The sequence below is a fragment of the Telopea speciosissima genome, unplaced genomic scaffold, assembly GCF_018873765.1.
Source record: "Telopea speciosissima isolate NSW1024214 ecotype Mountain lineage unplaced genomic scaffold, Tspe_v1 Tspe_v1.0017, whole genome shotgun sequence".
Taxonomy (NCBI): Eukaryota; Viridiplantae; Streptophyta; class Magnoliopsida; order Proteales; family Proteaceae; genus Telopea; species Telopea speciosissima.
In genome coordinates, this window is record NW_025317353.1 from 463,478 (window position 1) to 489,867 (window position 26,390).

General features: G+C 40.8%; 3 long non-coding RNA genes across 3 annotated transcripts; all 3 read left to right on the plus strand.

Moving 5' to 3' along the window:
- Nucleotides 1-3,381: 3,381 nt before the first annotated feature.
- On the plus strand, nt 3,382-26,390 carry LOC122647286. The gene is made up of 3 exons (XR_006330846.1): nt 3,382-3,461; nt 12,991-12,995; nt 26,380-26,390. It is a non-coding gene; the product is annotated as an uncharacterized LOC122647286 (long non-coding RNA).
- LOC122647284 lies at nt 18,008-19,247 on the plus strand. Its single transcript, XR_006330844.1, has 2 exons — nt 18,008-18,070; nt 19,209-19,247. It is a non-coding gene; the product is annotated as an uncharacterized LOC122647284 (long non-coding RNA).
- LOC122647281 lies at nt 19,994-25,516 on the plus strand. The gene is made up of 4 exons (XR_006330841.1): nt 19,994-20,120; nt 25,026-25,031; nt 25,214-25,217; nt 25,504-25,516. It is a non-coding gene; the product is annotated as an uncharacterized LOC122647281 (long non-coding RNA).

The following is a 26,390-nucleotide window of genomic DNA, read 5'->3' on the forward strand; positions in this document are numbered from 1 at the left end:
GGCCACATAATATCTCACCTTATCTTCAGCCTCGTTAGTCCTTTGCCAGGTCTTAAACCAAGCTTTCTTGGTCTTAATGGCTGCTTGTACCTCATCATTCCACCACCAAGTCTCTCTAGGGGCTAGACACATACCTTTTGAAATCCCTAGGACTTCTTTAGCAACCTTCTTAATACAAGTCGTCATCTCAGTCCACATCTCACTGGTATCTCCCTCAGAATCCCACTTTCCTTGTAAAGCTACTTTACCGGTAAATGATTCTAGAAGACCTCCATGAAGTCGCCCCCATCTTATCTTAGGGCAAGTCTGTTTCGCCTTCTTACGTTGTCTCGTACTTAGGTGCATATCCAAGACCATCAATCTATGTTGAGTGGTTAAGCTCTCTCCTGGTATAACCTTACAGTCCTTACATAAAAGTTTGTCAGACCTTCTAGTGAGGAAAAAATCTATTTGGCTTGCATGTTGCCCACTCTTGTAGGTAAGTAAATGTTCATGTCTCTTTTCAAAGAAGGTGTTTGCAATACACAGGTCAAACGCTATCGCAAAGTCTAAAACTGAGATCCCCTCCTCATTCCTTTCTCCAACTCCGTATCCTCCGTGAACCTCTTCATAGCCTCTACGATCTCTACCCACATGTCCGTTAAGGTCACCTCTGATAATAATTTTCTCTCCCAGACCAAAGCTTTGCACTATTTTGGTCTCCTTTTCTTTGCTGTAGACTGCCAAGTATCTTTAACAAAGGTGCTTGAAAGAATTGAGGTTTGAGCATATCAAATATATCAGTATTATCACAGCCGGCATACCATAAACTGCTGTGCATATGCAAGGAGCAGATGTAAGTGTAATGGTTTTCTTTTCCCCTCTTATCTTTCTTGATTTTTTACTTTAATTTAGTTGTGGGATAATTTTTTTTAATTAAAAAAAAGAAAAAGAAAATAAGTTTATTTAGGGAAGATTTTGTCCATAAGTTCTTGATACTGTATCTATTTTAGTAGTCGGAAGGTGGGTCTGTTTGCATTCTTTTGCTGCTAGGCCATTGGTGGTAGTTCTTTGGCATTATCTCAAATATATTTCTCATGTATGCATTTTGTTCTATTGGGCATACTTCGCTCTCAGTTTATTCATACAAACTGGTTAATCCCTTCAAGATTTCAATGAGTCTTGTGGTTTGCTCTTAACAATCTGTTTTTGATAAATCAAGAGATTTTTCTGCTTGGTGAAACATGCATTCAGTGGAGAAACTGATCTTAAATTACATTTTTTACCCATTGTTGGTAGACTGTTGACTTTTTTCTTGTTCTTATTCGTTGTGGTAGAATACATGGAGATTCCTCGTATTGAAGGGAAGTGCAAAGATCAAACAATTGGAAGAAAAAGATTTAAACTTTGAAAAACTAACAGCTTGATATGCATTTTGCACTTATAGATGCACTTATTTATTTTTCTTTTTCTTCCATTCTTTGAGTTAAATTGATTTTCACATTTCAGGTGTGGTTTATGGCAGATTTTTCACATGTTCTTGATGGTTTTGATGAGGTGAGTGGTTTTCTAATGCTTTAGTATGTGTTGGCAATTGGACCCAGTGTTTTATGACTTGTTTCCTGGCACAACACGAAGAAATTGAGCTTTGGAGCTAGTAGCTGCGCAAGGAAAACAGGTTAAAGTTAGAAGCAACAATGTGGAGATGTTTTAATAGAGGAACGATTAGGGGCTGTGGTGGATACTTTCCACAACAAGAGTAGTTTCTTCTGAAATAGCTTTTGGTGTAGCTCATATCTTGTTTCTAGGGCTGGCATTCCAAGACTTCACACTCTTGTTAGATTTTTGACATGTGTGCTCATATTGATGCACGTTTGACATAGTATGGGTGTGTCTGCAGACTGCATTTAGTTCTAGGAGATCATTGAGTTTGATATGTATCCATCTAACATTATCTGTGTCTGACGCTAACACATGTACTATTAGTTACATAGGATCAAATTAGTTTGATTGCACTCTATTGACTCGGTAATAATGAGCAACCCCACATGTTTAACTCCAAAAAGAGGTCCTTCAGTATCATATTCTTGATTCTTTATGCATTTTTCTGATGGAACTTTTTTCTTTTTCCTCCAAAGATAAAAAAAGATAATGTAGTGGACTGTGGTTAATATATTGGTTTACTTGCACAACAGAGAAGAGATTGAAAATCCATAAATATGTGCTCAAATTTGTATTCAGAAAATAGTAGAATTGGCCAAGAAGAGTACAACAAATTACCAGGTTTTAGATCTAATGTTCGCTTACTTTGATAAGGGGAAGCACTGGGCTCCTCGGTAGAGGTTAGCTGTGGTTGTGTTCTGTCTGATATGTGCTACTTTATGGACATTGCTGGTATTTTGGTGCCTTTTCTATTCTCTCTCTCGCTAAAACTTCTTTTTCATTATACTTGATGTGTGATATTGATGTTTTTTTGCCAGTTGGATGGTGTAGGAGTTTTATGGATGATTTGTAACTAAGCTTCTGATATGAATTCTTCATGATCTGCAGGAAGCTGCTTATTGATAAGATCAACCTTCAATTTCATGTTTTATTTCTCTCTCTCTTATGCATTCGTTTTTTTATTTTTTATAAAGAATTTTGTTTTATTAGAAGTGAGACAAGCTAAGCAGACATAAAGTAACTTTGAATCATCTCTTTAATTGCTATGGAAAATTTTTCTTTAAGTCATTAACCACTATGTAGATATATTTTGGACCTCATCACTGCCACAACTTTTTCTTTTGGCGACACCGAGGCATTCCATTTATTTGAGTTACCATTTCAGAAGCTCATGTGATACAGTTTTAACAATCCTATCCAAACTTATGTGCCATCTCTTTTATTCATTAGTTATAATTACTTACAAATAATGTGGCCCAAATATATAATTATCTACCTACTGTTCATTTCTTATGTATTTTTTACCTCATTTGTTTATTTTTTTTTATCTTTATTGTTGCCCGATGATCATACAGTGGGGTTGAGCATTTGGCTTCCTGCTTCTATTTGGTCTTGTTCCTTGTGACTTGTGAGTCTTATATTCTAATTTCTAAGCATTGATTTTTAGGTTTAACAACATCTTTCTTCATTATCTGAATCTTATAATATTTGTTATTTTTACTCCAATTTTGGTTGTCTCTGCATTGCTTACATACAGGAAATGAGCAGTTGATTCTGGCTGCTGTCATTCGACATCTGGATCACAAAAATGTTGCACATGATCCGCAAATTAAATCTGATATTGTTCAGATTGCTAACGCTTTGGCTCGACAACTCAGAACACGAGCCGTAGTCTTTGAACTTGGGATTATCAGTGATCTAAGCAGGGATTGAGGAAGCCTCTTCAGGCAACAGTTGAATTGGTAGGATAGCAAGAGTCAAACTTGAACATTTCACTCCAGACCTTCATTGAAGACTGTTTATTGGAAATTGGTACAGGAGTACGTGCTATGCATATTCGCCGCAACCTGCTCTCCCCTCCGAATTGCAGAAGACCAAACCCTTTTTCTGCTTCCATCATCAATGTCACTTCAACTCCTTCTTCAAAGGTGAGGAGGTGGTTCTTCTCATCCACCAACGAAAGCCCTCCTCCTGTTTCTGAGACCAGGTTAACCCAACCACAGAAGCAGAAAGAAGTTCCGCCCAATTTCAAAAACATCAGAACCGAAGGTAGAAGAAATTGATTCAGGAAAACAGGCCTGCCCTGCGCATCTTCTTCTACCCCCACTCCCTCCCTTAATATAGCAGCCATCACAGTGGTTTCTTCTATGTTTAATTGCTTGCAATTTACTAATCTCTGGTTTTTCCTTTGGCGCAGAGTTCAAAGTTCTTGTTTCAGTTCCGAGGGAAATTACTTCGCCGCTACTTATTTGGACAACCAGGTTTTTTGATCGCCGCCTCAATTGAATTTCTTCCTTTTTTTCTCTTTTCTCTTTGTTGGTTACTCGTTTAGGTTGTTTTCTGATTTTTTTTGTTGAATTTTTAACAGGCCCGAGCCCAACCCTAAAGGTCCGGCTCCACCTAGTACACTTCACCTTGTTAACCAATCAAAGCTCAAACCTGCAGCCCTGCACTGCAAAAAAAATTTCAGCCAGAGAAGCCATCATTGTCGACGTCGAAACATTGAGCTTTTATCATTGAGGTTCTCTACTTCACTCGGACCTGCATCTCTAACGACCGCCATTTTCGTTTCATTCAAGACTGCTTCACTGTAACACGAACTCATCCCTATTTTCTTATTTGTTTTTAATTTTTTGGTTTTCTTTTTATTTCCTTCTCGACGCTTGGCACCTCATAACTGCTGCTCAAATTTTCTCTTATAATCCAGGACATAACTATGATATCTGGTTTTGTTTCATGATCTTCATCCTCGTTTACTGCACCACCATCTCTAGTGGGTAATCCATTTTTTTGGTTCTTTCTCTGTTTTTTGTTGTTTGCGATTTGATTACAAAAAGTTGTGTGTTTATGTTTACCGGAGGGCATATTAACCCAGCAGTGACGTTTGTGCTTTTCTTGGCCCGTAAAGTGTCACTAATCCGTGCTGTGATGTACATCGTAGCAGAATGCTTGGGTGCAATGTGTGGTGTAGGCCCTACAAAACAAGTCATACTATGTGCAGTATGGTGGTGGGGCGAACAAGATCGCTGATGGCTACAGCAAAGGTGTGGGTTTGGCAGCTCAAATTATTGGCACCTTCGTCCTTGTCTACATTGTTTTCTCTGCTACTGATCCCAAGAGAAGTGCCAGAGACTCCCATGTCCCTGTAAGTTTACCTGTTTTACTTGGAAAACAGAGTACTATTAGAAGCGATATAGAAATCATTCTCAATTCTTTGCTAACCCACATGGAAAACGTTCTAATTGAGAACTTTTGCGTTGGATTTACAAGTATTTGCACTACTTCCAATTGGGTTTGCAGTTTTGTTCCCCCCTTTGGTGGGTGGCATAACTGTTGGGAAGAGATGCAGAATAACCTTTCCACCTATGTGAATCAAAGAAACAAACAAACAAAAAATGAAAACCAAACAAGCAACCACAAGCCAAAAGGAACACAAGATTTAACGTGGAAAACCCTTCAATGTGAAGGGAAAAACCACGGGGCAACTCCGAGAATAATCCACTAAATCAAATAAAGGATTACAATGATTCACTTCTCAAGTCTATGTCCAAACTTGAGATCCACCACAATATTGAGAAAAGAAATAACAAGCACTTGGAAAGATTACAAGGTTTCCTCACACTTTAAAAGAAATGCTACCAAATCACCTCTAAAAGCCACCAACAATTTCTCCCAAAGCTTGGAGAATCCAACCGAGAAAGTAAGCTGCAACTTCGGTTACCCGGCTAAACAAGAGCATGAGATGTAGCAAAACGGTCTCAAGAATTACCCAAATGTGAGAGCTAAACCTCCAAAAAAATTCTGCAATTCTTCTTCTCCAGGAGCTCCAATAACAAAAACCTTTTTTTTCTTCTTCTCAAAAGGTGAAAAACAACTTTTCCTCTCCTTAGAAAAGTCCACTCATTCTCTCTCTTCCTTTTTCTTGCAAAGAAAGAAACCTCCATCTCACATTACCTAGGAGAAATTTCAAATTCAAAATACCACAAAGAATGAGAAAGTGGATGCCAACTCACATTTGGGCTTTGACTTCTCAAATGGGTTTTGACCCAATTTAGTCCAAGTACCCAAAAAACTCCACATGGGGCTGAACCAAAATAGTCCAACACCCAATAGTAACTAGGTTTTTTGATTGCCTCAACAATTGAATTTCTTCCTTCTTCCACTTTCCTCTTCTTTATTTTGTAGTCATTTCCTTGCAGTGTGCATTCTATAAGTATTTTCCATTGACCATTTTTGGTTTGCTCTTTTTCAACTCAATTTTATTTTCTCTTGTCTCTCTCTTTCCTTGTTCATCAGAAGCAATATAGGAAGGATCAGATTTTTAAAATATCATTTTTGAAGTTGTAGAAAGGGCTGAAACAAGTTATAGCCATTACTCTATTCCAAGGCAAATGTGACCAAAATTAGGCTGGAGCTGTGTCCGTATAACAATGATTAACATCTATTTAGTTAGAATAATGAAGAAGCTTAATTCTATTCATGTGGTAAGCTAGGGTGATTCTAAAATGTTTTACGCTGGAGGTCATGGGTAAGAGATTCCTTGACAATATGTGACATTTTAGAGAAACCAGGGGGTTAGACGGCTGCATCAGGTGCATCATTCTTGGATTTGCCAACTTCCACTAATGATTCGGTGGACTCCCTAGGCATGGATGGGTTTTTCTTTATTATTATTGTTCTGATCTGAGTTTTCATTGTTATTCCTATCAGAAAACTGTTGTTATCAGCCTGTTTCCTTTTCTTTAATAAACTCACTAGTACTTTACAGCAACAGCCGATCACTGGTGTATTCAGTATTCATTTCCATATTAAAAAAATTATATGCCTTATGTTTGCCTATTATATTAGGTCTCAATAGCAGCTCTATGTGAAATTTTATTTTCCAATGCTCTCTATAAGCTCTGAAACATGATGGAACTGTTCAATTCTTTCTGTCTAATATTAATTCTGTGTTATAGTACTTTTTATGTATGTCTCAATATTGGGCAAGTTAAGTGCAAATTGTTTTATATTTTCTCAATTGACAGGTTGAAACAGCTGTGTCTGAACTCTGAAAGGGAGCAGTTATTGGTTGTGAAAATTTCAGAGCTTGAAGCCAGGTAGATCATATTGTGGATCTAGTAACTTGGTTGAACCTTCTGTAGGACTTCGTGTTTGCTTGGCCAAATGGACCAAGAATCTGTATTAATACAAGACATATAAGTGATTCTGACATCCTTTTACAAAAGAAAAAGGAATCTCTGTTTCCTCTTTTATTTTTGCTTTCCTTTTCCTTTGATGTAGGATGATTAATCCAACTGAGGAGGTAGGGAGGTGAGGTTGAAATATCTGCCGGTAAGTGGCTGAGGAAGGTTCCTTCTGAGCTCTTGTATCCTTGTTTGAGATAGACTCATCTATCTTCTTGTTACATCGTGTTTATAAAAACAGAGTAGTCCTACTTATCTTTTTATTATCTAGGATAATGATGTCTTGCTGTGTAATTTTTTAGAAGGGTGTTCCAAATGAACGGAAAATTGTTAAATGAGAAAATTACTTGGACACCCCCTAGACTATTGCCTATTTTCTTACTATCCCCAACTTTTCAAACAATTACTTAACACCCCCTGAAATCTGATGGTGTTAGTTTGCTGTTAGTGGTTGAATGAAAAAGTCCATTTTACCCTTATCTCATATTCAATAGAAAACAGTGAAATTGACAGATTTACCCCACCGCCCTTACCCCCAACTGCATTGCATCTGCAAGTCTGCAACATGACTGTTCAAACAATTGCTTGACACCCTAATTGATTTCAGAAAAAAAATCCTCTTTTCTTAAAAAAATTTCAAATCAAAATAACCCAAAACCCTTGATCGATTTTCAGATTGAAACCCTTAATTGATTTTTTTTTTCCTTCTTTGTTAAATCCTTATACTGTGGTTAGGTCTCAATTTTGCCTTTTTCCTCTTCACATTCAGCGCGAGTTTTGTGTTCCTTGAATTTCAAAGTCATAGATAAACCATTATTTGGTGTCTTATTCCTCAAATTTCTGCTGCACATGATTGGCATAATTGATGAAAGATATTAACCAGAGCGTTGGCTTTAAGCCTTGGTTTCTTCATTCCTTGAATTTGAGGAGTGAACATGTGTCTTGTGCAGTTCAGAACTGTGGATATAAGATGGGTAGAACATTTTGCGTGGGAGAAGACCTTTGGGTTCAAATAGGGGGAGCACGTCTCATCCATCCCAGGCCTCTCTGCTCCAACAACTCCATTGTCTTCGAAAGAAACAACAATGAAAACGATAACAAAATGCTGCAATAAGGAATCATGATGTGTATTGTCAATTAGAGAAACTGGATTTCATGATTGCTGCTAAGATTCTTTTCACCATGCCTCTAAAGAATAAGAATTTGCATATGATACTTCAGAAGGTTGAATCGGCTCCATTTCAGCTGATGGTTCCAATAGTTTTCTCAACGAAGCTTTGCTTTGGCCTTTCCAGCTTGACGGTGAAGAGAAAACGAGGAACCTCCAGGGACGGATGCGAGAGTACAGGCGCTGTCGGCTCCATTTCGGGCTTAATCTTTGAGGCTGCCCTAATGGTTTTTGAAACAGCAGCCATGGCTGCCGGTTTTTTAATAATAAGAAGAAATCTGTCCAAGTAATTGTTTGAAAAATTGGGGATAGTAAGAAAACCGGCCATAGTATAGGGGGTGTCCAAGTAATTTTTTCTTGTTAAATTGTGTGAATATGCTGCCAAGAACCCCCTCCGAATTCCAAAGGTACTCCCTTCTTTCAACATAATTTAACCTCCTTTCGTTATTTCTGTATCAATGGTTTCTACTTGGGGGTTATTTTAGTCTCCTTTTCTTTGCTGTAGATTGCCAAGTATCTTGAACAAAGGTGCTCGAAAGAATTGAGGTCTGAGCATATCAAATATATCAGTATTATCACAGAGGCATACCATAAACTGCTTTGCATATGCAAGGAGTAGATGTAAGTTGAATGGTTTTCTTTTCCCCTCTTATCTTTCTTGATTTTTTACTTTAATTTTAGTTGTGGAATACAGTTTTTTTTAATTAAAGAAAGGAAAAAGAAAATAAGTGTATTTAGGACTTAATGTTCTTATGAAACTAGTCTCATTTCCTATTTTCTTAGAACTTCCAAGTCTAACTACTGTTAGTTCTGTTTTTGGCTTAAGGCAACTCAAGAAGTGTATTCAGTCTCATTTGCTTGACCCGGATTTGGTGTCATTTAAATATTCCCCTCATTTGGAATTATGGAGTAGTTTTCAAGATTTTTTTTTCTTTCCTTTTTTTTCTTACTACTTTATTTAGGGAAGATTTTATGCATAAATTCTTGATACTGTATCTATTTTTTTTTTTGGGTAAATAAAAATTTCATTACCAAAAGAGAGAAAAGAAGAGAAAACAAAGGCCTCAAAGAGAGAGAGCCAAGCCAGGCAGCCTAAGCGCTAGCTGGAGCAACCAAAGTTACATTAGAGAGACCCCAGGAATTAACAATGGTCCTGTTCCTAGGGGTGTCTATACAAGAAGAGTCGGGAAGAAAAGATAATTTTGCTTGAATTTCAAAGGAAATGGAATCCCAAATCTTTTGGAAAGGCCGAGAGTTGGAGGTCCATTTTCTCAAATTGCGCTCCATCCAAATATGGCTGAGAGTAGCACTAAAAGCCATCTTCCCGACTGAGTCACAAATCGAGGAGCCAGCAAAAGTCATATCGATCCAAATCCATTCTCTAGAGAAGGGGAGAATACGTCTTCGAGCAGGCCAGCATTTGAGGAGAACACCCTTCCAGATTGCAGCTGTAACAGGACATTCAAAGAAGAGATGATTCAGGTCTTCATCGTTGTTCCAGCAGAGGCAGCAAGCACTAGGGACTAAGTTCTGGCGGCTGCGAAGAAAAGCTTGAGTAGGGAGGCATCTGTTGAAGACTCTCCAGGCTGTGAAGTAGTGCCTAGGAATGTGATGCTTGAACCAGAGAAGTCTATGCCAAGAAACCACAGGGCCTTTCAGACGAATAAAATTCCAAGCAGCCTTGGAAGAGAAGGAGCAAGAGCTGTTGGAGGACCAAGTAGTACAATCACCTCTAGAAGCAGCCCTTCTAGTGACCAAGTGGAGTTCATTCCAGATAGGAGTGAGGACAGGGCTTGATGTGGGGGGAGCCCAACCATTGTGGTCAAGAATATCCGCAACCAAAGAAAGCCTATGTAAGCCAGAGGAGTATATGGATCTGGGAGTAGCCCGATGAAGCAAAATACCCATAGGATGCTAGTTGTCAAGCCAGAGATAAGTAGACTGACCATCTCCAATGTTTGAGCGGATGACATGAAGGACTAAGTGACGGCTGGCAAGGATTTTCCTCCAAACCCAAGAAGCATCAGACACAGCGGAGGAAGCCCAGATAGAATCATGGCGAAGATAACCCGAGTAGATCCAGTCAACCCAAATGCTCTTTTTTTTTAGATTATCTTCCAAAGAAGCTTGATGATACCAGCTGAGGTCACTTCTGAAAAATGGCGAATGCCCAACCCTCCTTTTTTGGGAAGGCACACAGCAGCCCAACTAAAGGGATGAAGGAACCTTGTGGAGTCAGAGCCCTTCCAAAGGAAGGAAGCCATAAGAGCTTCCAAAGCCTTGATAGTAGAGAGAGGCAGCCCATAGCCCCGACCAATAAATATAAGAGGCTTCCAGAACTGATCTAATAAGGACCAACCTGCCAGCATAAGATAGAAGCTTGCTTTTCCATAGCTGAAGTCTCTTCCGAATCATGTCCAATAAGGGGGTGCAGTGATGGGCCGAAAGCCTAGCTGAGATCAATGGAATCCCCAAGTATTTGACAAGCAGTTAACCTTTAAGGAAACCAGAGATGGCAAGGAAACTCCAGCAAAGAAGATGAGATATTTGGCGGGGTTGATGCGAAGACCCGAGAGCTCTTTGAATTGTTGGAGACAAAGCAAAATAGTCTCTAAGGAGGCAATCGATGCCTTGGAGAAAATCATCAAGTCATCCGCAAAAGCTAAGTGAGTGAGCTTTAGGCTTTTACACTTGGGCATAGGAGAGATGAACTGCTGGTCAGTACAAAGCTAAATCTGCCTAAAGAGGATTTCCATGGCAATAGTGAACAAGTAAGGGAAGAGAGGGCAGCCTTGGCGAATTCCCACCGAAGCTCCAAAGTATCCTGCCGGGTTGCCATTAACCAAAACTGAGAACTTTGGGGAAGAGATGCAGGAGCTAATCCAATGAACAAAGGGCAAAGGGAATCCTATCTGAGTCAACACTTGAGCAATGAAGTCCCATCAAAGAGAGTCAAAGGCTTTGTGGATGTCAATCTTCATGAGCAGCGACGGAGAGTGATTCTTCCTATCAAAGCCTCTGACAATGTCATTACACAGAAGGATGTTGTCAGAGATGGACCTGCCAGGGATGAAGGCTGTTTGATGATCACTCACCAAAAGATCCACCACACTCTTGAGCCTTCTAGCAAGAATTTTAGCAATGAATTTGTACAGCAGATTGCAGAGAGCAATGGGCCTAAAGTCATTCATTGCAATGGCACCTTCCTTTTTGGGGATAAGGCAGAGGAATGTGTGGTCGATCCCCTTGACTTGATTGGGATTAAGGAAGAAGCTCTCAATGGCAACAATAAGGTCAACTTTGATGATGTCCCAAGCAGCTAAGAAGAATCCCATACTAAAACCATCCCGGCCAGGCGCTCCATTGACCTTGAGAGAGTAAATAGCTTTCACAATTTCTTCTTCTTTGGGAATAGAGCTTAGGGAATCCAAGAATTCTGGAGCAATGAACTTGTTGAGCAAGTGGGTAGGGATAGGAATATGCTCCTGCTGGGCCCCAGTGAAAATTCCTTTGAAGTGCTGGACTGCCATGTCCTTAATATCCTTAACTGTGTTGACAACAGAGCCATCTTGCTGAGTGAGCTGAGCTATAGAGTTAGAATTAACTCTAGCTTTCACGGACCGATGAAAATATGCTGAGTTAGAATCCCCCAAATCTAACCATTTAATTCTTGATTTTTGTTTGAGAAAGCTTTCTTCCCTAGCTAGCAAGGAGGAGAGCTGGATAGAGGCCTCTTTTTCTTCAATAGCAAGGGAGTCATTGAGCAAATCAGATTGCAGCCTTGATTGAATGGAAGCAAGTCTGTCTTTGCACTCTTTGACTTGGAGAGTAATGCTGCCAAAGATGCTTAGGTTCCAATCCTTGAGGGCAGCGTTGACATTTTTGAGCCTCTTTGAGAAGGCTATGAGAGGGGTGGAGAAGGCAATTACAGGCTTTTGCCAAGCTTCAAGCACAACCGGAAGGAAAGTTGGATGAGATGACCACATGTCGAAATATTTGAATGGTTTGGGCCCAAAAGAAGTGAAAGGCTGGATAGCAAGAGAGATGGGGGAGTGATCAGAGATGCCTGGGTTCTCAAAAGAAGCATGGGAGGAAGGGAAGGAGGTTAACCACTCTTCATTGACAAGAACCCTGTCTAATTTGCAGGCTATCCGACAGTTTCCAGCCCTCTTATTGCTCCAGGTAAGGGGGAACCCAGTCCATCTGAGATCATTAGCAGCAATATCTTCAATGCAGTCATTAAAGGCATTCATAGCATCCAGGTCACAATGGTCATTCCCCTGTTTTTCATAACTGTAATGGATAATGTTGAAGTCCCCTCCTAGATCCCAAGGTTGGGATCCAATATGGCTAGCAAAGGATTTGAGATCAGCCCAAAGAGAAGTCCTAAGAGCAGGGCAGTTTTCAGCATAAACCACGGAGAAAAAAAAGGAGAAATAGCCTAAGGAATCAGAGAATTTGGTATGCAGGTATTGAGAGGAGGAAGCAGAGAGGGAGATGGAATTTTTTTTGGGGTCCCACAGAAGCCAAATACGGCCATTGGAGTGGTGGGTGTAGTTGGAAATCAAAGACCAACCTGGAGCAATGGAAGCAAGGATTTTGGGAGAGTTGGGCTCCTTAATATGGGTTTTCAGAAGGCAACAAAAGCTCGAACGAGATTCACGAATACGCAAACAAACAACAGCCTGCTTCACGGGGGAGTTGAGCCCCTGAATGTTCCAAATAGTTTCGTGAATCATTGGGACAAAGGCTGGAGGGGCATCAAAGGCTCAAGTAGCCTGGTTAGCACAACTCTTGATTTGGTTTCACTATGGTGCCGTTTGCTATAGGAGCTGCCGGAGAGAGCAGAAGGCGTGGGGGTTGGGGGGAGAAGCTGACGAGATAAAACAGGGGAGATTAGAGAAACGGGTAAAGAAGACGGGGTTTTCGACGGGCCTGGGCCAGGTCCAAGACCCAAGAGTGAGTTAAAACCCACCCGAGAGAAAGAGAGGCTAGATTTGGTGCGACCCGACCCAGCGGTGGAATTGGGTAAAGAGGCAAAAGGGTCAGGGATTAGGGGACCCGGTTCAAAAAGTTGGTCAGTCTGGGTAGAGCCCACGTGACCATTTGGAGGAAGAAGGTCAACAGATGAGGGCCCCACAAGTTCCAAGTTAGAAGAAGTAGGGGCCACGGTTTTCGATAAAGTAGGAGAAAGAAGGGGAAGGACTTCTCCGTTAATAGGCTGGGGGAGAACACAAGAGCCAGAGCTCAAGGGAGTTGCAGGTCTTCCCAGAGGAGCAGACGAAGGCGTTGAAGCAAGCGCAACACCATTTTCGAAGCCAGAGCCAAGAATAGAAGTCTCTTCTACAGGATCTTCTGCCATTCGAGATCTACTCCGAGGAAGGACCTCAAATTGTGGTTTCTTGGGACAAGATAGAGGCTCAATGTCATCAGACAAAGCCAGGAGGCAAAATCGATTCTTCCCATCTGACCAGGGCTGCTGCAGCGACAGTGACTGGTCCTTGTTGCTTTCCGGTAGCTTCTTCTTCTTCCATTTTTGATTCCGGTGCTGGAATCAAGATCTAGAACGACCTCGAGAGGCGGAATGAGCATCCTTAGAGTGGAGGTTCGACTTCTCGGCTCTACCATTAGGTAAGATCACAGCAGGACCATCGCTAGCCTCAGGAAAGGAGATGGAGCAGGGGTCAGGGGTATCAGCAGCCAAGGGCTGGGCGACAGGAGTGCAATGCTGAGAGTTGTGGCCAAAGGTTTTGCAAACCAGGCAGTGAGGGGGTAGCCAGTCATAGTGCACCTCTTGATCAAAGGAGTAGCCCTCACCCTCATTGACAGTGATGAAAGCAGGAAGTGACTCCTCAGCAGAAACCTCGACACAAATTCTCGCAAAGGCTAGCCGGTCCTTCCTGCGAGTGCGCACATAAAAAAACAGAGGTTTTCCCAAGGTAGAGCCGATCAAACTGAGGCCATCCCTGCACCAGAAATGCAAAGGCAATCCTGGTAAGGAGATCCACAAAGGAATGGATGAAAGATCTAGACGCCCGAGCTGGATTTGGCGAGTCCATCGACGCAAAAAGATTGGCCTTTGCCCACTGGCCCAAGGGCCACCTTCCAGGGCTCGAGATTTGTCAAGAGAGGAGGAGAATTTGAAGATAAAAATCCATTGTCAAGCGAGAAAAGTATCCAGAGTACCTTGGGGGCACCATTGCTTGGAAAGGGACAGTTTGACAATGTGAAAGGGAGGTCGAGGACCCAGAAAGTTACCCATAAGGCAGTCTTCCCAAAGCTTTGCTTCAGCCGAGAGAAGATCAAGAGGACAGCAGACTACCTTCGAAGGCCCATTAGAAGGAGGGACGAAGTGCAGGGGGAGACCATCAGAGCTAGGAGAGGAACCAGCAACAAAGATGGAACTCCAAGAAGGAGGGTGGGAACCAGGGGGATGCAGAGGGGGAGCAGGAGAAGGAGAGGAGGAAGCAGGGGCAGGTGAGGAGGAAGCCATACAGGAAGGACAGACAAATGGGAGACTCAGGGGACCTGCTGGGGAGACCGGCAGGGAGAAATAGAGGAGGGGGTGGGCATCCAAAGTTGGAGTTGGAGAAAATGAGCCATTCTGACCGAGTTCTGTGTCTATTTTAGTTGCAAGAAGGTGGGTCTGTTTGCATTTTTGGCTGCAAGGCGATAGGTGGTAGTTCTTTGGCATTATCTCAAATATATTTCTCATATATGCATTTTGTTCTATATGTTAGAGTTGTTAGAATATCTTGTATAGGGGTAGTTCTGTCATTGTCTAGTTATAAGACATGACTAAGTTGTATTTTTACTTTATTGTCTTATTTCTCCTTACCTCCCTAGGGAGGCTTGTGTAATTTGGAAGACTTAATGAATGAAGCTAATATGTGTGTTGAGAATCACTCTCAACACACACAATCGATTCTCCCATTCTCTTCTCTTCTTCTCATCTCTTCTCTCCTTCTTCTTCTTCTTGCTGTAAACTCTTCTCTTACTAGATTCGATCTACCTTTGAGTTTCAACTTGGTATCAGAGCCAACATCTCTGGTTTGAGAGTCGGCTGAGCTCAGTCCTCATCTTCTCCTCTCTTTGGAACCCTATAAATGTAAAGGGGGTTCCATTGGAGGCTGTATATGTGAAACCTATACTCCTTACAGTCTTGGGAGTGGTATTCCCTAAGTTGGAGAGAGTTTCAGAGCTGCTGAAGGTGACTTGAAGCAATGGAGGAAGACTGGCAAGTTACCGCCAGCTTGTGAAGCTTCTTCTTGGTTCTCCTTCTCTTCTCCACATCTTGGCATGAGACCTATTGGAGTTGCATCGCCTAGGGGTGTTGTTTCAGACCCCAAAGCTCTTGTTTGTTGAAAAAGAAATGCTGCCTTGCTGCTAGATGTTTTTGAAGACTTGAAACCAGGCTCTGTTTTTCCGCCAGCCTAGGAGTGTCTCAGTTTCGATTCTGCCTTTGGCAGCTTGGATGACCTTGGAACTTGTCCCATTTGTGTCGTATGGGAGTGCTTTTTTGAAGCCCTAAGAGCCTGCCCTTGAAGGTGGAGGGTCAGAGGACTGCTACTGTTTTTTTCTACTGCTACACAGGTATCGGCTGCTCTGTTTTTTTGTCTTCTCTGAGGTCTGCTGTATTGGATGGCTGAATGTGATAGTATTACATCTTGATACACTTATTGGGTGTTATGGACTAAAGGTTCTTGGCTACTAGCAGAATTTGGTTTGAGTTATACAAGTTTTTGCTCTTCATATGCTTGCTGTTTTTTAGGCTACTGAGGAGGTAGGGAGGCGAGGTTGAAATATCTGCCGGTAAGTGGCTGAGGAAGGTTCCTTCTGAGCTCTTGTATCCTTGTTTGAGATAGACTCATCTATCTTCTTGTTACATCGTGTTTATAAAAACAGAGTAGTCCTACTTATCTTTTTATTATCTAGGATAATGATGTCTTGCTGTGTAATTTTTTAGAAGGGTGTTCCAAATGAACGGAAAATTGTTAAATGAGAAAATTACTTGGACACCCCCTAGACTATTGCCTGTTTTCTTACTATCCCCAACTTTTCAAACAATTACTTAACACCCCCTGAAATCTGATGGTGTTAGTTTGCTGTTAGTGGTTGAATGAAAAAGTCCATTTTACCCTTATCACATATTCAATAGAAAACAGTGAAATTGACAGATTTACCCCACCGCCCCTTATCCCTACTGCATTGCATCTGCAAGTCTGCAACATGACTGTTCAAACAATTACTTGACACCCTAATGGATTTCAGAAAAAAATCCTCTTTTCTTAAACAATTTTCAAATTAAAATAACCCAAAACCCTTGATCGATTTTTTTTTCCTTCTTTGTTAAATCCTTATACTGTGGTTAGGTCTCAATTTTGCCTTTTTCCTCTTCACATTCATCACAAGTTTTGTGTTCCTTGAATTTCAAAGTCATAGATAAACCATTATTTGGTGCCTTATTCCTCAAATTTTTGCTGCACATGATTGGCATTATTGATGAAAGATATTAACCGGAGCGTTGGCTTTAAGCCTTGGTTTCTTCGTCCTTGAATTTGAGGAGTGACCATGTGTCATGTGCAGTTCAGAAATGTTGATATAAGATGGGTAGAACATTTTGCGTGGGAGGAGACCTTTGGGTTCAATTTTTAGGGGAAGCACGCCTCATCCATCCCTGGCCTCTGCTCCAACAACTCCATTGTCTTCGAAAGAAACAACAATGAAAACGATAACAAGATGCTGCAATAAGGAATGATGATGTGTATCGTCAATTAGAGAAACTGGATTTTATGACTGCTGCTAAGATTCTTTTCACCATGCCTCTAAAGAATAAGAATTTGCATATGATACTTTAGAAGGTTGAATCGGCTCCATTTCAGCTGATGGTTCCAATGGTTTTCTCAATGAAGCTTTGTTGCGGCATTTCCGGCTTGACAGTGAAGAGGAGACGAGTAACCCTAGAGACGGATGCGAGAGTACAGGTGGTGTCGTCTCCATTTCAGGCTTAATCTTCAAGGATGCCCTAATGGTGTTTGAAACAGCAGCCATGGCTACCGGTTTTTTAATAATAGGAAGAAATCTGTCCAAGTAATTGTTTGAAAAATTGGGGATATTCTGTCCAAGTAATTGTTTGAAAAATTGGGGATAGTAAGAAAATGGGCAATAGTCTAGGGGGTGTCCAAGTAGTTTCTCTTGTTAAATTGTGTGAATATGATGCCAAGAACCCCCTCCGAATTTCAAAGGTACTCCCTTTTTTCAACATAATTTAACCTCCTTTCGTTATTTCCGTATCAATGGTTTCTACTTGGAGGTTATTTTGGTCTCCTTTTCTTCACTATAGATTTCCAAGTATCTTGAACAAAGGTGCTCAAAAGAATTGAGGTCTGAGCATATCAAATATATCAGTATTATCACAGAGGCATACCATAAACTGCCTTGCATATGCAAGGAGCAGATGTAAGTTTAATGGTTTTCTCTTCCCCTCTTATCTTTCTTGATTTTTTACTTTAATTTTACTTGTGGAATACATTTTTTTTTAATTAAAAAAAGAAAAAAAAAAGCTAAGTTTATTTAGGACTTAATGTTCTTATGAAACTAGTCTCATTTCCTATTTTCTTAGAACTTCCAAGTCCAACTACTATTAATTCCGTTTCTAGCTCAAGGCAACTCAAGAAGTGAATTTAGTCTCATTTGCTTGACCCGGATTTGGTGTCATTTAAATATTCCCCTCATTTGGACTTACGGAGTAGTTTCCAAGAATTATTTTTTTTCTTTCCTTTTTGTTCTTACTACTTTATTTAGGGAAGATTTTGTCCATAAATTCTTGATACTGTATCTATTTTAGTTGCCGGAAGGTGGGTCTGTTTGCATTCTTTTGCTGCTAGGCATAGATGGTAGTTCTTTGGCATTATCTCAAATATATTTCTCATGTATGCATTTTATTCTATAGGGCATACTTTGCTCTCAGTCTACTGATTGTTGTAATTGAACTCTTGGACTTTTTGACTCTACAAAGCAAGACAGTGTTCGTATTCTAGGATGCAAAACCTTGACCAGATTCATTCATAGTCAGGTGATTTTGGGATGTAGTTGGCATCGTTTTCTATAAGTTACTTATATATCTTGCTACTTTTTCTTTGAATTATACAAACTGGTTAATCCCTTCAAGGCTTCAATGTAAGTTTTGTGTTTGCTCATCACAATCTGTTGAGAAATCAGGAGATTTTTCTGCTTGGTGAAACATCCATTCAGTGGAGAAACTGATCTTAAATTACATTTTTCCCCCCATTGTTTGTGGACTGTGTTGACATTTTTCTTGTTCTTATTGGTTGTGGTAGAAAACATAGAGTTTCCTCGTATTGAAGGGAAGTGCAAAGATCAAGCAATTGGAAGAAAAAGATATAAACTTTGAACATTTAACAGCTTGATAGGCATTCTGCACTTATAGATGCACATATTTATTTTTCTTTTTCTTCCATTCTTTGAATTTTTATAACTGGAAACTTAATTACCCATATCGCCAAAGTACAACTATAATACACTTTTGAGAGAAGAAAATATGATTAGTTTTAGAAAGTCTAATCAAGAGTTATGAGATTATGTCCGATTTGGAAGCACCACGTTTGACTTGCCATTTCATACATGGAAACCTCTTAGCCATGTTTACATAATTCCTTAAGTCCTTGTCTCCACAAGCTCCTCTCCTGTTTGGCCACACGTGCATTTGCATGTGTACGTTTACTAGTATATATATATATATAAATTATTTTTTTTGGGGGGGGGGGTTGGATTGGTTTACAATTGTTATAAAGGGAAAGCGGAGCATTCTTTTGAGCATCTGATTGGATTTGGGATGATGCTTGGATTGTGGATTTGTGCTAACAGTTTGTGAAGTGCTTGCTTACTTGGATCAGATGCCATCAAGTTATGGATTTGGTTTTTGTCCGTAACAAAGTTTCTGAATTTTGTTTTACTTCTCTCATTTGATGTGTATTTGGCATTGCTTTCCTCTTTTTTTCCCCAACAATGAACTTTATTTTAGTATTTTATATCTCATTTTTTGAGCGTTGATTCCACCTTTCATACTTACTTTTTTCTAATGCATGAACAATGAACAGACTTCTTTTATGATTTTACTCTCATCTTTATTTGTGCGGTTACTTCTCCATATGTTTTATGATGGTTCTGTTCTTAACTTTGTGCATGAACAGGCAGATGGAAGTTATGCTCACAATATTGAGAAATTGGTTCCTAGAGTGTGCATGCTTGCACGGGAGCCTGGGGAGGAATATAGCAAGGGGAAAATTACTTGGACACCCCCTAGACTATTGCCCTGTTTCTCACTATCCTCCCTTTTCAAACAATTACTTGAACACCCCCGGCATTTTACCATTTCTTTCAAGTAGGTCCTGTCCTTTAGTTTAGTGATAATGTCATCGGTTAAATTTTTGTAATGCCTAAAAACTTACCCTTTTACCCTCTTCCTCCTGCAACCCTCTGATTTCAGATTCAAATCCTAATCGATTTCAGAAAAAATTCTTTGTGCTTAAACAAATTTCAAATTACAATAGCCCAAATCCTTCTTCTTCCTGCAACCCACCGATTTCATATTCAAACCCTAATCGATATCAGAAAAAATTTCACTTCTTAAACAAATTTCAAATCAAAATAATCCAAAACCATTAATCGATTTCAGATTCAAACCCTAATAAATCTCCTTCTGCCACATGGCTCATACCCCTTTCAGTTCCAGCAATTTTTTCCGATTCGGAAAATCAAACATCTCCGATAGGCTCTCACCGAGAGAGACGCCAATAATAACACTAAACGGTGCTAAAGGACCACATCTCTCACTTGAGTTGGAACGCTTTCCACTCAGCTTCTTAATTTTCCGATTCGAAGCTGAGGATCGCTTTCTTCTTCTTCGTTGGCATCGTCTCTTACTTCAAATTATGCAGAATACTACACAAGCTTGGTTTATGGAAGGATTAATACTGATCAGAAGGAATCCTCGTCTCTGCTCGCCGATTGGAACTCTTACGCGGCCTTGAAAGCTTCGGAAGAGACTAAATCCTCCAGCTTAGGGTTTGAACTCGAAGCCGCTGTAAGAACTGTTAAGAATAGTTACATTAGGGGTATATATGTACATAACCCCTACTTATGTACTCTTTGTTTCATTTGTATTAGGCCAAAGGTCACCAGTGTAATTTTACATTCTTTTCAATATAAACTTATTTGTCTCTTGTTTTAGAGAGATAACAGATTTCCCCAAGAATCGTGTTTGTTCTCTTTGCTCTCTTGGAGCTTTTTCTTCTCTTCTCCATCTACTCTAAAACCTAACATGGTATCAGAGCTGTTTGTTCCTGGAGATTGAAGGTGTTTAAAGGTTGCTTGGAAGACTAGGGCTAGCCTTCATTGCTGGACTCGAAGGTAACCTGCTGTAGCTTCACAAAGCTGGTTCTTGTTTGTTTGACATCCAAATGGAGAGCAACCAGAGGCTGTAGCTTCGTTTGGAAGTCCCCTTTCTTCTCCTTTGAACATCTCAAGCTTATTCGAAGCATCAAAGAGCAGAAGTTGAAGTTCGGCCAGACCTATTTCTGCAATTTTTCTGCCAGCTGGGGTCCTTGAAGTGACACAGCTCATCAGTAGAGCTTTGTTGGTTGTTTTTTCTGGGCTATTTGGCATCGTTTTCTGCTGGAGAAGGTTTGTCTTTGTCATTCCGCTGCAGTTTGTTGATTGGTTGAAGTTTTACAGACCTTTTTTCAGTCCTTGCCTCTGTTTTTTCTCTGTTTTTGACTGCTGAGTTTGAGGAGCTGTTGTTGGGCTTGAAGTATTGTTATTTGGACCCTTCCCATGTTTGATTTCGGGTCAATATGGGTGACAAAAATGTTGAAACAGACCTGCCATTATCTGCAAACCCTACGGCTGCATCCATCCCGGTCCTTTCATATGAGAACCCCAATGTGCAGCTTCCCATTGTCAAGTTGGACAATACCAATTACCTTGATTGGTCCCAATCCATGAAGTTGATTCTTCGTTGTAGGGGGAAGATGGAGTACATAAATGGCAACATCAAAGTTCCTCTTCCTACCGAGCCAGGGTATCCTAAATGGGACACGGAGAATTCTCTTGTGATGGCTTGGCTTCTTTTCTCCATGAAGCCTGAGATTGCCAGGAGGTTTATGGGCAAGGAGACTGCCAAGGCCATTTGGGATAGTGTGGCTCGTATCTTTGATAGAGTTGGGGATTCTACAAAGGTGTACCAACTCCTCCAACAGATTGTTAGCCTTCGTCAAGGTGATAGGAGCATTTCTGATTACTATAGTCTTGTCGTGGGCCTGTGGGAGGAGTATGATCATTATAGGGATTTGCAGTTGTGTCCTGAGGATGAGGTCAAGGTGCATCGGCTGTTTGAGAAAGAGAGGGTTTTGTTCCTCCTTGGTGGCCTTAACTCTGAATTTGAACCTTTTAGGGTACAAATCCTTGGCCGACCAAGTCTTCCCTCACTGGAGGAGGTTTGTGGATATCTACAGAGTGAAGAGACCCGTAGGGGTGCCGGGACCACTACTAACCCCACTGTTGAGCGTTCTGCCTTTGTTTCTTCCACCCTTCAAGACTCCATTAAGGGAGCTGATAAGGGGGCTGCTAAGGGCTCTACGAAGGGCTGATTCCTCTGTGACCATTGTGGCAAATCTGGGCACACAAATGATTTTTGCTGGGATCTTGATGGGAAGCCTTCCCCTAGTTCCACAGGGGGAGTGAAGGGACAGCGGAAGAAGGCCCCTAAGGCTCATGTTGGAGTCACTGAGACTGATTCATTATCTCTGTCCAAAGAAGACACTGCTACCTTTCATCGAGTTGTAGCCCACCTGGATGGGTCCTCTACTACTCCTACCTCCACGGCACTACAGGCCTCTTCCTCCTCCGGTACCATACCTTGGGTCATTGACTCGCGTGCCACGGATCACATGACTGGTAGGTCTCAGCTGTATAATTCCTATTCTGTCTGTTCCGAGAAAGATAAGGTAAAAATTGCTGATGGTTCCTTCTCCTCTATCTCTGGTAAGGGAGATATCCGGGTTACACCTTGTTTACCCTTGAAATCTGTCTTTCATGTTCCCAACTTTGCTACTAATCTTCTTTCCGTTAGCCAATTGACTAAATCCTTAAACTGCTTTGTCACTTTCTTCCCTATTCATTGTCTCTTTCAGGATTTGGTACGAAGAGGGTGATTAGCGTGGTCGTGAAGCTAACGGCTTATATGTTTTGGAGACTGGTGCTTCCCCTGTTGTGCAAGCTCAATCCTATGTTTGTGGGCAAGGAGGTGGATGTACTCAGGAGGATATTTTGTTGTGGCATCGTCGTTTGGGCCACCCTTCTTTTTCAGTTATAAGGAAACTGTTGCCTCATTTATTTTCTTCTTTTCCGGCCACATATGTTTTTCATTGTGAACCTTGTCTATTTGCCAAAAGTTGTAAAACAATTTATACATCTAATGGTAATAGATCTACTTCACCTTTTCATCTTTTTCATACTGATGTTTGGGGACCCTCCCCTGTTACTTCTTTGCGTGGCTTCCGCTACTTTGTTTCCTTCATTGATGACTATTCTCGGGTTACTTGGGTGTACTTGTTGAAACACAAGAGTGATGTCTATGTTGCATTTAAAAATTTTTATGAGTTAGTGTATACCCAATTTCAAACTCGAATCCAAGTTGTCCGTTCTGACAAAGGTGGGGAGTATATGTGTATAGTGGTTTGGAAACCTTTTTTTCTGACCATGGCATTATTCATCAGGTGGCCTGTGTAGATACCCCCCAACAAAATGGGGTGGCTGAACGCAAAAATTGCCATCTCCTTGAAGTGGCTAGATCTCTCTGGTTTACTATGCATGTTCCCAAAATGTTTTGGTTAGATGCCATATTAACTGTTGTCTTTCTTATTAACCACATGCCATCCAGTGTCTTGAACTTTAAAGTTCCCCTTGATGTGTTACCTCCCTGTTCTTCTTCCTTCTCCCTTCCACCTAGGGTGTTTGGGTGTATTTAGTATGTCCATATTAGTAAATTTGCCCGTACTAAGTTGGACCCTAAGGCTCTCAAGTGTATCTTTCTTGGGTATTCCTCCACCTCCAAAGGCTATAAGTGCTATCATCCCCCTACTCGTCGGTGGCTTCTTTCTAAAGATGTCCGTTTCTTTGAAACTATTCCATATTTTCAGTCACCTCTTCAGGGGGAGTGTTCATCTCTTGGTGGTGTTGAGGGTAAAGAGGTTCCTGAGTGTGTTTCTGTTCCCCTCTCCTTCCCTGTTCCCATTTCTCCTTTTCAAATTGACAGGGGAAAGAAAAGTCCTGTGGATACTGTTATTGAAGGGGAGCCCTCTGTGGATAATGTGGTTGAGGGGGAGCCTCCTAGTGCACAAGTGAACAGAGAACAGGGGGAGTTACTAGTGTATACGAAGGATAGGAGAACTCCGGCTACATGGCTTCCTATAAAGAAGACTGGCCAAAACCATTCTTCGTCTCCTCATCCTGAGCCTTCACTCATTGAGACAGGTATACCTCCTTCTACTTCTCTACCCTCAGACTTGGATCTTCCTATTGCCCACCGCAAGGGAACTCGGGCATGTACTAATCCCATTGCAAAGTTTGTTCCTATGATTCTATCTCCCTTACAGGTATAGCCTTTTCTGTGGCTATCTCTTCCATATCTATTCCCAAGAATGTAGCAGAGGCTATGGCAGATCCGAAATGGAGAGAAGCAATGAACACAGAGATGTTGGCTCTTGAGAAGAATCACACTTGGGACCTGGTTGAGCTCCCTAAAGGGAGAATCCCTGTTGGATGCAGATGGGTTTTCACGGTCAAGTTCAAGTCTGATGGTACTGTGGAGAGGTATAAAACAAGGCTTATCGCCAAGGGTTATACACAGGTGTATGGCATTGACTATCAGGAGACCTTTGCCCCAGTAGCCAAGCACAACTCCATCCGTGTACTTCTCTCAGTGGCTGCAAATCTTGATTGGCCATTGTATCAGCTTGATGTGAAAAATGCATTCTTACATGGTGACCTAGAAGAAGAGGTATATATGCATCATCCTCCTGGGTTCAAGCATACTGGTGGCAATGGGAAAGTTTGTCGTCTTAGGAAGGATCTTTATGGACTCAAACAGTCTCCTAATGCTTGGTTTGAGAGGTTTAAATAAGCCCTCCTACAAAATGGGTATTCTCAAAGTCAAGCCAATCACACATTGTTTATACAAAGGAAGGACAACACCACTACAACTCTCATTGTTTATGTTGATGACATTGTGGTCACGGGAAACAGTGAAGCTGAAATCTCAAAACTTAAGCTTTATTTGGCTTGGCAATTTGAGATCAAAGATCTCGGTCCATTGAAGTATTTTTTGGGCATTAAAGTTTCAAGATCCAAGCAAGGGATCAATGTGTGCCAAAGGAAGTTTGTTCTTGATCTACTTTCAGAGACAGGCTACTTAGGATGCAAACCAATATCCTCCCCTATTGAGCAGAACCACAAACTAGGGGAAGATTGTGGTGAACCTCTTGTAGATGCTAAAAAGTATCAGAGATTAGTAGGCAAGCTAATCTATCTCTCCCTCACCAGACCTAACATAACTTATGCTGTTGGAGTGGTGAGTCAGTTTATGCACGTACCCAAGATGGGACATCTTGCTGCAGTTTATCGGATCCTCAGATATTTGAAGTCATGTCCTGGAAAGGGTCTTCTCTTTTATAGGAATGATCACTTGAGAATCGAAGTTTATACAGATGCTGATTGGGCCGAATCTATTTCGGATAGAAGGTCCACTTCTGGATACTGTACTTTTGTTGGGGGAAACTTAGTCACCTGGAGAAGTAAGAAGCAACCTGTAGTAACAAGGCCAAGTGCTGAAGCAGAATTTAGAGCCATGGCTCATGGTGTGTGTGAAATCTTGTGGTTAAAGAAACTTGTCCAAGAATTGGGGTTTGAGACAACTGAGCCTATGAGTTTATACTGTGATAACAAGGCAGCTATCAGTATTGCTCACAATCCGGTTCAACATGACCGAACCAAGCATGTTGAGGTTGACAGATACTTTATCAAGGAGAAGATAGACTCTAAGATTATTTGTACTCCTTTTGTGAAGACCAATGAACAAGTGGCTGACATCTTCACCAAAGGTCTTAGTTCTCATCACTTCAGTTTTATGCTAGACAAGCTGGGTATGTATGACATATACCACCTAGCTTGAGGGGGAGTGTTAAGAATAGTTACATTAGGGGTATATATGTACATAACCCCTACTTATGTACTCTTTGTTTCATTTGTATTAGGCCAAAGGTCACCAGTGTAATTTTACATTCTTTTCAATATAGACTTGTTTGTCTCTTGTTTTAGAGAGATAACAGATTTCCCCAAGAATCGTGTTTGTTCTCTTTGCTCTCTTGGAGCTTTTTCTTCTCTTCTCCATCTACTCTAAAACCTAACAAGAACTGCCAACGTCATCAGAACTTTTAACGTGTAAGCGCAAATCTTAAACCACCATTGATATTTTGGCTTTTTAGCATATATAAATATTTTTTTCAGTTTTACTTCTCTTTCATGGTCTGTTCTAGAGATATGACTTTGTCTCACTTTCCTGTTAGGGACTTTTTGAATTCTGCTGGTCTCTACTTGCTTTTGCTCTAGATTCTGGATTTGTTTTCCTGGTAGGATGTTTCTGATTGTTTGGATTGTTTTTCTTCAATGTCTGCAAATCACCACAGCAACAGCAAATGGTTCAATATTGAAAGGGGTGGGTTACAGCAGGAGATGTGGTTGCAATAAGAAGAAGAAGAAGCAAGGTAAATAGGTAATTTTAATTTCATTGTTTTCTATTGAATATGTGATAAGGGTAAAATGGGCTTTTCTATTCAACCACTAACAGTAGGCTAACAACATCAGGTTTCAGGGGGTGTCAAGTAATTGTTTGAAAATTTGGGTATTTTAAGAAAAATGGCAATAGTTTAGGGGGTGTACAAGTAATTTTCCCTAAAGCAAGTTCTGTTTTAGGGCATCAAGTTAGCAATGCCTTTCAGTCATGGCTCGACAATTCAGAACACGAGCAATAGTCTCTGAAATTGGGATTATCAGTGATGTAAGCAGGCATTTAAGGAAGTCTCTTCAGGCAACAGTTGAATTGGTAGGGCAACAACAGTCAAACTTGAAAATTTCACTCCAGACCTTCATCTAATACTGCTTATTGGAAATTGCTAAAGGAGTAAGAGTTGAAACTCAAAGGTAGATCGAATCTGGTAAGAGAATAGTTTACAGCAAGAAGAAGAAGAAGGAGAGAAGAGATGAGAAGAAGAGAAGAGAATGGGAGAATCGATTGTGTGTTGAGAGTGATTCTCAAC